Source organism: Narcine bancroftii, chromosome 7 (genome assembly GCF_036971445.1).
Source record: "Narcine bancroftii isolate sNarBan1 chromosome 7, sNarBan1.hap1, whole genome shotgun sequence".
Lineage (NCBI taxonomy): Eukaryota > Metazoa > Chordata > Chondrichthyes > Torpediniformes > Narcinidae > Narcine > Narcine bancroftii.
Window position 1 is genome coordinate 69,286,545 of NC_091475.1, and position 12,460 is coordinate 69,299,004.

At 42.3% G+C, this 12,460-nt stretch overlaps 1 long non-coding RNA gene across 1 annotated transcript in view; it reads right to left on the reverse strand.

Moving 5' to 3' along the window:
* Positions 1–6,231: 6,231 nt before the first annotated feature.
* LOC138738998 (uncharacterized) overlaps positions 6,232–12,460 on the reverse strand; it is a 116,430-nt gene continuing 110,201 nt past the window's right edge. Inside the window, exon 5 of the long non-coding RNA XR_011341942.1 lies at positions 6,232–6,788. This is a non-coding gene — a long non-coding RNA (uncharacterized lncRNA). The remainder of the gene's footprint in view (positions 6,789–12,460) is intronic.

The following is a 12,460-nucleotide window of genomic DNA, read 5'->3' on the forward strand; positions in this document are numbered from 1 at the left end:
GGGGGGGGGTGGCAATTCTGATAGGGAAGAATGTTCTGGTGAGTTTGCAGAGTTTGACTACAGATAAAGCAGTAAGTTCTGTACTGTTGCACTGTCAGATATATTCAGAACCCTGGACCTTGGTAAACTTCTATGCCCCCAACTTTGATGATAAAAAGTTTGTACATGATATTTTCCTGAGATTGGTAGAGGGAAAAGAGAACATCTTGGTTAGGGGAGATTTTAATTTTTGCATGGATTTTGTCCTAGATAAATCAACAAAGAACATAACTAAAACAAAGGCAGTGAGGGCTACTATTGATGGTATAAAGGAGCTGAATTTGATAGACGTATGGAGACGGAAGCATCCGAGGGAGAGGGACTACTCCTTCTACTCAAAGCAGTATGATTATTATTATTCTGAATAGATGTTTTTCTTGGCTTCAGCCATGTAGAGGGTAGGATTACAGAGGTTGAGTACACAGCAAGACTTCTCTCAGTCTATTCACCTTGGATATTAGTGATGGAGATGCAAGATAAGCAGGATACGGCATACAGATGGCATATCAATGTGTTGCTGTTAAAGAAGCTGGAGTTTTGTAGTTTTGTAAGAACACAGATGGACATGTTCTGCAAGGCCAACTGTACCTCTACTACAGATAAATTTCTCTTATGGGACACCCTCCAGGCATATTTGAGGGTTCAAATAATTGGATACACTAAAACAGTAAAGAGAGAATATATGAGGGAGGAGGATGAATTAGAACAAGAAATTTCTCGCCTAGAAAAGGGCTTTCAAAAATCAGGCTCAGAGGACCATTATAGGGCTCAAACAAACAAGAAATTGAAATATAATACACTTCAAACATATAGTATGGAAAAGGCCACAATGCAGTCAAAACAAAAATATTATGAATTGGGTGAGAGAGCCCATAAAGTCCTCTCCTGGCAGCTGAGGACAGAGCAGGCCTCAAGGACGATCAATGTGATACAAACTGGTGATGGCAGGAACTCGTGTAAGCCAAAAGAGATCAATGAGATCTTCTGGGAATTTTACGAGGGTTTATATAAATCAGAATTGGTGGGGGGGGGGTCTGATAAAACTGAGGAGCTCCTGTCTAATTTTGAGTTACCAAATTTAGATCCAGAAGAGCAGGAGGGCCTATATCGTCCCTTCATGGAAAAAGAGATAGGGAAAGCATTGAATTCGCTGCAGACTAACAAGTCTCCAGCATAGGATGGGTTTCTATCCGAGTTTTATAAGGAACCTAGAGACTTATTGATCCCTCTCTATATGGAGGTGGTAGGCCAGGCAATGGAGACCCATACTCTCCCAGAATCTTTATCGACAGTAATCATCACAATGCTCCTTAAAAAAAGACGAAAATCCATTAATGCCATCTTCTTTTAGGCCTATCACACTATGAACATGGACTATAAGATACTTGCCAAAGCCCTGGCAAATAGATTAGTGAGGCATTTGCCAAAATTAATAAAGACCAAGTGGGCAGGCAGTGGAGTATAATGCATCTGGCACAAACCAGGAATGAGAGGGGTCTGACTGTGGCCCTGGATGCAGAAAAGGCATTTGAAAGATTGGTGTAGGCCCTTTTATTTAAAGTGCTGGGAAAATTGGGGCTAGGGCCAACTTTTATAAATTGGATAAGGGTGTTATACCATGCGCCCAAGGCTAAATTTGTGATCAAAGAACAAATTTCTCCAGCATTCCCACTGACAAGATCAAGTAGACAAGGATGCCCACTATCTCCAGCTTTGTTCGTACTGGCCATGGAGCCACTGGCCGAAGGCATTTGCCAGGATCCAGACATCAAAGTTTTAGAGCAGGCCAGGAAGAACATGAAATCAATTTATTTGCTGATGACATACTGATATATCGGACAGACCCAGTGAACTCATTGTTTAAGTTGCGCTCTACTCTGGAGGACTATGGGGAGATCTTAGGGTAGCATGTCAATTGGGATAAGAACAAAATCATGCCACACTGAAAGGGATTATAGTCAATGTCAAGAAAATAGTCACCTAAAGTGGCCACAAAACATGATCAAATACCTGAAAGTCAAAATAGACACTAATTTGAATAATTTATATAAACTAAATTACACCCCCTTGCTGGAGGACCTCAATAGATGGATGTCCCTGCCCATAACACTCATTATGAATGTGTAGCCGAGGCTCCAATACCTCTTCCAGACACTGCCCTGGGGATACTTCCAAAATTTGTCTTCGTGAATAAGGACTTTTCTGTGGAACAGAAAGGTGACCAGGGTCCCAATGGAAAAAATTGACCTGGGATGCCCAACTTCAAGAAATATTTATTGGGCAGCCCAGTCGAGATACCTTGCCTTAATCCTCGAGGGGGAACGTGTACCACACTGGGCACAAATTGGCCTGCACATGGTAGGTGAGAAAGTAGCAGAAGACTTTATTTATAAGTGGAACGCTAAATTGTTGTCTGGGAAAACAAGCAGTCCCATATTGAAACAATAATTTCTATCTGGAATAAGATCAACCAATATTTGGGAATCAAAGTGGGGCTGTCTCCAAAAACATCCCTGACTCCAAATAGGCTAATACCATTGACAGTAGGTAACAAGATCCTGGACACCTGGGATTGTAATGGTGTCAGGTGCCTTGAGGACTGTTATGAGCAGGGGAGCTTAATGTCATTTGAACAACTTAGGAACAAATATAATCTATCAAATAAGATGTTCCATGGCTACCTTCAGATAAGATCTTTTCTGCAGGACAAATTAGGTCCAACTATGGCCCTACCAATGTGCAGTGACATGGAGACCCTGATTTGAAGAGGGAACACACAAAAGTTTATCTCAGCAGTGTATTTCAAAAATCAGTGTATTTCATGCTCCAGGTGGAAGGACCTAATAAAAACCAGGTTTTTATTAATCAAGGCAGAGGTGGGAGTCAGACTTAAGCATACCAATTGATGAGCGGTGCTGGTCCGACCTGAGTTGGCAGTATGACTGCAGACATCAATGTGTGGTACAGGCTGGTACAATACAACTTCCTGTACCAGCTGTACCTGATGCTACAATTATCAAACCAACGTTTCAGATGTGATATTGTGACAAGAACCTTTGTGCACATAACCTGGACGTGTACCAAGGTGAGACCCTTCTGGGTGAAACTGGGTCAAACCTGGAAAAAAAATTATAGGTAAAGAATTCCCACAGGAGCCAGCGTTATTTTTTTGGGAAACATAATGGACATAAGACTCATGATAAACCAGTCCAAATTTCATATTCAATTCGTAATGATCACATTGGCAGTGGGCAGGAAGTGCATAGTGGTTACTTGGAAGTCCAACTCCTGCCTGAGCATTGCGCGCTGGAACACAGAATTGCAAAGCTGTGTTCCCCTGGAGAAAATCACTTACAACTTAAGAAAAAAGAATGACACCTTTGTAAAAATTTGGCAACCATACTTAAATTCCATAGGAACACAATTATAGGGAGGACTGTCGTGCCTCACCCTCCCCGTCAGCCCTCCAATTAGTGGGAGGAGTGAGGGGGAGGGGGGCCCATCCCATTTAACCAGGAAAAGACGTGAGAAGAAAACAGTCTGAGCCCCGCATGCAGGGATGCAAAAAAAAACCCAAATCCATGATGTATAATTTACACTTTTGTTGTGAATGTCCTTAGCTTTGTGTGCAATTATGGTTGGTTGAATGTTAGGTGTTAAACGTGGAGGGTATGGGGGGGGGGTGTGGGGAAGGGGAAGAAAAATGCTTGAACTCTACAGGGAATTTTCCATTTAGTATAAAACTGACAATTGTAGACTGCAACTGGCATTTATATTGTTAACATTAACGTTGACAATGTCAACAACTATTTGAGTTTAAGTCTGGAAAATCATAAATAAAATATTTTTTAAAAATTCCCCTTCTCATCCTCCAAGGGACCAACCTTCACTTTAGCTACTCCTTTTGCACTTTATATAATTAACAAACTTTTACTGTCCATTTTTATATTTTGTGCTAATAGTTTTGCATAGTCTACCTTCCCTTTCTCATCGCTTGCTTCGTGGCTCTTTGTTGGTTCTCCAAGGTTTCCCAATCTTCTCATTTCCCACTGCTCTTGGTGATTTTTAATGCATGAGCTTTAGTTTTAATGCCTTCCTCGATCGCCTTAATGATCCAAGGCTGGCTCTCCCCACTCTGACTGTCCTTGTTTATAACTGGAATATGGAGCACCATGAAAAATCTTTCTGAAAGTCTTCCTTTGTTCCCTCATATAGCCTCCCTCATCCTCTAGTAGTTTCCCTTGTTTAGTCATAGCACATTTGTTTTAAACGGAACTATTGTACCCTCCAAACTCAATCATACAGTGATCTCTCTTTCCAAAAGGATCACTAATTTTACCTATTTCATTGCACAGGAACAGCTTCTAGATAGCATGTTCCCTTATAGGTACAGTAACATGCTGTTCAAGAAAGCCATCCCATATGCATTTATGAAGTCCTCCACAAGATTACCTTAACCAACCTGATTCACCCAATCTACATGCATGTTAAAGTCCCCCACAATAACTGCTGTTCCATCCAGACATGCCTCCTATATTTCTTGGTTCATTGTCTGTGCCACTCTTAAGGTTTTATTGGGTGACCTATAGATAACTTTCACTAGTGATTTTTTTCCTTTCCTAATCTCTATCCAAAAGGACTCAACATTTTGCTCTTTAGATCTTACATCATCTCTCACTATTGGCCTGATTTCAGCCCTCACTAAGAGTGCAACCCCACCTCCCTTACCTTCCTGCCTGTCTTTCCATATCATCTGATATCCTTGGATATTTAATTCCCAGTCCTCTCCACCCTGGAATCACGTTTCTGGAATGGCCACTAAATCCTACCCCTTGTACTGATTTGTGCCACATGTTCACTGACCTTATTTTGAAGACTCCAGGTATAAGTTATGAAGATCTATAAAGACTAGATTACCATAACTTTTCAATATTTTTGTATCTTTATTTCTGCTACATAAAGCACCCTGTTTGACTTGCTGAGTTATGTTTTGACCATAAAAGGTATACAAAAGATGCAGTTTTCTGAGAGTCAGGAATGTCTTACTGGAATGGTCCAGTGAATTTTAGCTACATGAATCACTGAAAATCTTCTCACAATGGAGAAGATTAAATGATGTCCTGATTGTGATGTTAAAGGATGCCAAGGTGCAGGCACAGCCACTGGAAGGAAATGTCTCCATTGTTGGAAGGGTTAAGAGCCCAATGCAATAGAATGAAAACAATTGATAGAGGATCCATAAGACATATAATAATCATGTCTACATTGTGAATGGTTAGTATTGATAAACACTGCTGGGGGAGCAGATTCATTCATGGCATCTTAAAAGATAATAGATATGAATGGGATAAATGTGCATGGCACTAGAAAATGGATGGGGATTGGGATGAGCTGGATTGCTCTCCCCAGGAAGCAAGCATGTTCCTGGTAGGTTGAATGGCTTTTGTCCAGTCTGTAACTTTCTTGATTTCTGTGGTTGGTTTAATTAAGTGAATGGTTAATGACAACCTCACACCATAATATTTCTGATGGTGACTGATGATTACCATTTTAGTTAGCTAAATTTTATTTTGTTATTGCCCTGTATTGGTATGGCATGTACAGTACCTGTGGTGTATTAGAGAAGTTGGGGACATTTGCCAAAATAGCTGATGCAAAATCAGAATTAACAAGTAAGTGAAATGTCTTTTGTGGACTATCTCTTTGTGCTTAAGTAGTTTACACATTGTTATTGTTCATAGAATTTATATTTGAATGGCGTCTGGTGGCTTCTTATTTTTAGAGACTGCTTTGTAGATGACTGCTTCCTCTACAACAATTAAACCATTAATTTCCACTTAGATGGGGAATAAACAGCCCTTTGTAAAATTTCTGAATAAAAATGAGTAATGTTTGCACATCTGCCATCAGTTTAAAGGAACACTGCACATTTCCTTTCATCCTGATAATTTCTTTTTAGTCATTATGCTTGGACTGCAATGGTTAAATGACAGAAAGACACCAAATCCAGATCCATGTACTGACTCACCTATATCGGCCCAGTTAGAATTAGAGAATGGTCTAGCATGGGAACTGCCCATTGCCCAGCACTTACTCCATGGCCCTCTTCACAAAAAGGTTCATGCTCATCTGGACACTTCTGGAATGCTATAGTTGAGAGATTTTGTTTAAATTACAACTGTTACCCTTTGCATCAGTTTATTCTTGATTTCAAATCTCATGTTTATCTCTCTTACTTTCTGTGGAAACTGTTTCAGGCCAACAACACTCAGACATCTGTGCTCCTCCAATGCCTGGTGCCTTGAGTATCCCCAAATTGAATCACTGATGGCTGTGCTGTTGGATGCCTGGATTCTAATTTCTTAATTCTCTCTCCAGATTCCTCCACTCGATGTTGTAGATAGCGGGATGGGTGGGGGGTGGAGGTGGAAGAGGGGGTGGGTGGTGTTGCCTAAGGCTACAACAACTGGTGAGTTGGATGGAGCAAATGTTAATTCTGACAAGTGTGAGGTGAGCCATTCTGGGAAAGCAAACAAGAGTAAGGCATACAAGAGTAGGGCCCAAGGGAGCGATGAACAAGTCAATAAAGTCCTGAAAATGGCAGGTGGAGAGGGTGGCGTGGGCATTTTCCTTCTCAACTCTCAGTCCTGTTGCAGGGTCTAGATCAGAAGCCTCAAAAATTCCTTTGCCCACTGAGCTTCTCCATTTCCTGCTCCAGATTCCGGCTCCTGCCATTTCTTGTTTCCATCCTGCAACAAGAAACTGAATTAAATGTGTTTAGGTCCGGGGGAGTTTATGTCTGTTTCTAGAAGCATCAGAGACAAATTTTATTCTAAAGCCATTTAAAAATCCATGTTGAAACTTCCCATTATTTTACAAATTACATTGAAAGATATTTTGAACTACTAAAGAGAAAATATATTCATTGTCAGTGTAAAATGGATGATAATCAAACATTATTAACAGTGTGACGATGCTAACCGTATTTTATCATTGAGTATGTGGGGGATGGGGATCATCTTGGCTCCCAGTGAGCAGTCGACAGAAAAAATCAGCTTGCGCAGCTATAAATAGGCCATCTATTACTGTGATATACAGTAGCTGTCAGTCACAATAAGAATGGTATCTTTTAGATCTTATAGGACATCGTCAATTGCTAAGTGTTAGGGTCAATGATACAATGCCATGTGATACATTACTACTGTTATTTTTGATGTTTCCATAAGATGCATTATGGGCTTGTCTGAAGCTGCTGTGAAGTCACGATTCAATTGTGCATTGCATCAGTTTGCTCAATCCCACTGTGACAAAGGAAATGCCCCCCCCCCCCACATAATAAATAACATGCTTTAATTTTTTTCCCCTTGCCAATAACTGATATTCTGTGCTTAATACTCGTCATTGGGCTGCATGAAATGTTATTTCGAATGTTTATGTTTTCTGGTTGTCTTCTTCTTTCTTTGGCTTGGCTTCGCGGACAAAGATTTATGGAGGGGGTAAAAGTCCACGTCAGCTGCAGGCTCGTTTGTGGCTGACAAGTCCGATGCGGGACAGGCAGACACGGTTGCAGCGGCTGCAGGGGAAAATTGGTTGGTTGGGGTTGGGTGTTGGGTTTTTCCTCCTTTGCCTTTTGTCAGTGAGGTGGGCTCTGCGCTCTTCTTCAAAGGAGGTTGCTGCCCGCCAAACTGTGAGGTGCCAAGATGCACGGTTTGAGGCGATATCAGCCCACTGGCGGTGATCAATGTGGCAGGCACCAAGAGATTTCTTTAGGCAGTCCTTGTACCTTTTCTTTGGTGCACCTCTGTCACGGTGGCCAGTGGTTTCTGGTTGTAATAATGTTAATAATCACATTCCTAATCATCTTATCCTTGGTGTCCAAACATGCCATTTCTTAGTTTTTTTTTGTCCCAATTTCATTTTCAGGTTCAGTCAGAAAAAAAAGATTAAGAATTAGAATTGTCAATCCACTTTCCAATATGTTAATAACAGAATATTATCTATTTATTTTAATGGTTTGAAACTTGAATGTGCAGCATAAAATCACCAAGATTACAAATAAGTCTAAAACTATCATACTGGGCATCAACTTTAAGTTTACTTAACAGAAAACATTCGCCAAGTCCAAAGGAAGACTTGTTAAGGATGTTAATTGTAAGAGTTCATTTTTGACTTGCGTGGACTCATTGGGCTTAAAGATTTCCTTCTGTGTTATATTTTTTCCTGATTCTTCGAGTTTAGTTCAGATTTCAAATTGACAGAATACATGACATCACATACAACCCTGAGGTCCTTTTTTCTGTGGGGTCGGCAGAATTACCACTAATTGGTAGTGCAAAAAAAAACTATACACAGTGTAAACAAAAAGAACTGTAAACAGATAAAGAATGTAAACAAACTGCACAATACAGAGAGGATTAAAAAAATCAATCAGATCAAATCAATCCGTACAGTCAGAGTCCTTAAATGAGTCCCTGAATGAGTTTGTTGTTGAGGAGTCTGATGGTGGAGGGGGAGCAGCTGTTCCTGAACCTGGTGGTGTGAGTCTTGTGGCACCAACACCTCTTTCCTGATGGCAGCAGTGAGAACAGAGCGTGTGCTGGGTGGTAAGGGTCTTTGATAATTGCTGCTGCTCTCTGATAGCAGTGTTCCCTGTAGATGATCTCGATAGTGGGGAGGGTTTTGCCTGTGATGTCCTGGGCTGTGTCCACTACCTTTTGCAGGGCTTTATGTTCAGGGGGCTTTGGCTTCCCCATATCAGACCGTGATGCAGTCGGTCAGATCCCAATTTCTCTTAATATTTAAGATCTTCTCGGAATGGAAATGCACCTGTGGTTACTTCCATTATCAAATCAATTTGCCCCATATGATTCTAATTCCATAAAATAATGGACAATGCAAATTAAAGAGGACTTTGATGGACTTCATGAGGAGGAATTCTTTCCACTTTTGAAACATTGAACACCAATTTAAATTAATTTGACAAAGGACAAGAAGTGATCAAATTAATTTCATTTAAATGATTGCTGTGATCTCAAATTCCATTCACTGGCAGCACAGTGGTATAGCATTTAATGTGGTTGCTGCAGAGTTTCAGGGACTCAGGTCCAATACTGACCTTCAGTGAGGAGTTTGCTAGCCTTGCGTTCCCTCGCTGTGCCCTGGTTTCCTCCCACATCCCAAGGATCCATGGATTGGTAGATTAATTGGCCACTGCCCCAATGATTCCTTGTCCAAGCAGGAATAATTGATTAGCATGTGAGGGAGAATAGGTTGAAGGGAAGTGGGAGCAATTAAACTAACTGGATTGCTCTGAAAATTGGCACCAACTCAATGTGCTGTGGCCTCCAAATATCACTGATGTATAATTGAGAGCCACGGGAATGAAAAATGGATAGATCTATAACATGATCGCACCACCTGACATGCCTTCCCCTCTCCTCCCCTCTCCACTTTCCATAGGGACCACTCCCTCCGTGACTCCCTCATCCACTCACCTCTTCCCACGAATCATCCCTTTAGCACCTTCCCCTGTGACTCCCCTTAGACCCGCACATCTTCCCTCATCCTCATTTTGGGTCATAAACAGAACTTCTAAGTTTGCAGATGACGCTAAGCTTGGAGGCGTTGTGGGCGGTGAAAAAGGTTTTCAAAGTTTGCAGCTGGAAAAATGGGCTGAAAAATGGCAGATAGAATTTAATGCAGACAAGTGTAAGGTGTTGCATTTTGGAAGGACAAACCAAGAAGCATATTCATGATAAATGGTTGGGCACTGAGGAGTGTGGTAGAACACAGGGGCCTGGGAATACAGATACATAATTCTCTGCAAGTGGTGTCATGCATGGATTGGGTTGCAAAGGGAGCTTTTGGCACATTGGCCTTCATAAATCAAAGTACTGAATACAGGACTTGGGATGTTATGGTAAAGTTGTATAAGACATCAGTGAGGCCAAATTTGGAGTACTGTGTGCAGTTTTGATCATCTAACTACAGGAAGGATATCAATAAGTCAGAAAGAGTGCAGAGAAGATTATTAGGATGTTGCCTGGACTTCAGGAACAGAGTTACAGGAAAAAGTTAAACAGGTTAGGACTTTATTCCTTGGAGTGTAGAAGAATGAGGGGAGATTTGATAGAGGTATTTAAAATTATGAGGGGATCGATAGAGTAAATGTAGGTGGGCATTTTCCACTGAGGGTAGGTGAGATACAAACCAAAAGGCATGGGTTAAGGGTGAAAGGGGACAAGTTTAGGGGGTACACGAGGGGGAAGTTCTTCACACAGAGGCGGTGGGAGTGTGGAACAAGCTGCCAGCTGAAGTGGTGAATATGGGCTCAGTTTTAACATTTAAGACAAATTTGGACAAGTACATGGATGGGAGGGGTATGGAGGGCTATGGGCTTGGTGCAGGTCAGTGGGACGAGGCAGAAAAAATGTTTTGGCACAGACTAGAAGGGCCAAAGTGGCCTGTTTCTGTGCTGTAATGTTCCATGGTTCTAAGTGAAGCAACTTTTCACTTGTGAATCTGCGAGAGTCATCTACTGCATCCAATGCTCCCGTTGAGGACTTGTCTCCATTGGAGAAACTGCACATAGACTGGGAAATCGCTTCACTGAGCACCTTCACTCTGTCTGCATCAATGATGGGGATCTACTCGTGGCCAACTATTTCACTCCTGCTCTAACACGTCTGTTCACGGCCTCTTGCACGGCCAAACCAAGGCCACCCGTAAATTGGAGGAGCAACACCTAGTATTCCGTCTGGGCCCTCTCCAACCCAACGGCATTAATATTGAATCCTCTGGTTTCTGTTACATCACATCCTATTCTTCCTCTCGTTCCCTCTGTCTCCTTTCATCCAGCTCCCCACCCCCTTCACTCTCCTTTCACAAAGCCATTCCCCCTCCCACCCTTCTGACCTCATGCCTATGCTCCTCCCCTGCCCTTTCCCTCCACCATTTTATTTAGTTGTCTCTCTACATTTTGCATCTAGTTTGATAAAGGGTTCTGGCCCAAAATGTCGTTTATGTATATTTGTCATTGCTCTATGGGGTTCGTTGTTTGACTTGCTGATTTTCTCTAGCATTGTACATTTACTTCAATCACGGTGTCTGCAGACCTGCATGTTTTACTGGATAGATCTTTCAAAGTGTTATCACAAACATGAGCTTCATTATCCTTTACCATGCTACAAGATTCTGTGATTCTAAACCCTCAATTAATGACCCAGGTACCATCAATGAAGTGTTAAGAAATAATGAAGCTGCCAAGCAACAGGATGCATCTAAAAGGGATGAGATCTGACAGCAGCAGCTCGGCATCCATTTGATCTTCTTTCAGGGATACAGCATTGAGATGTGGCCCATGAGCCTGCAATTCCCAAATACAACAATTAACAGTACACTTTTTGGAGGTTGAGAAGAAATCAGAGCATTCGAAGGAATCCCACGCAGGATTTTCCTCCTCCTGGAATCACACCTCAATGAGGTCCATGCACGGCATGATATTGAACTCTTTTTTCTGTTGGCCCCATCTCCATCCCTACTTCCACACCACTATTCTCCACCTCCCACCACTACAGATCCCTTCTCCCACTTTAAACCTTCTTCCTCCTGCTGGACACTTTGTTCCCGTCTTCTGCCTACTCTGGACCTTTGTATTTTCAACTGTCGCTGTGATATTAACCTTATCAACTTCACTGCTCCCCTCACTCATTCCAATCTCACCCCCTCAGAACACCTGGCCCTCTACTCTCTCTGCACCAATCCCAACCTCACCGTTAAACTCGCAGATCACCTGTTGTGGTCTGGAGCACTGGCTAAAGCCAGACAACAACTCTCAGACACCTCCTCTTACTTACCCCTCCAACAGGGCCCCACCAAAACTCATCAAACCACTGTATCATGCACTATCTCTGAATTTCCGGTCACCTCTCTAGCACGGCCTCGAACCTTATTATTCCCCAACCATGCACCTCAATTTCTACCTCCTACATATACAATCTCCTGGCGGACCCATCATGTCTGCGTGCTCTTGCTCCACCAAACTGGTATTTGCTTACCTTGACTCTGGTCCCCCCGGTCCAGTCCCTTCCCACCTACATCTGGAACACTTCACACACCGTCCCTCACTTCAACAACTTCTATTTCCCTGAATTTGATCTCCAATATCCACTTCCATCTCCCATAGTGAAGGCCTCAAAGCCCTTCGTTTCTTTCTGGACAATAGACCCAACCAGTTCTGCTCCACTACTACCCTCCCCCAGCTGATGGAACTTGTCCTCACGCTCAATAACTTTTCCTTTGACTCATCCCACTTCCTCTAAGTCAAAGGGGTAGCCAATATGCCTGTCATTTTGATGGCTACGTGTTGCTATCCATGCTACAGGCCTACACAGGCAAGGCCCCTCAACTCTTCCTCCACTAC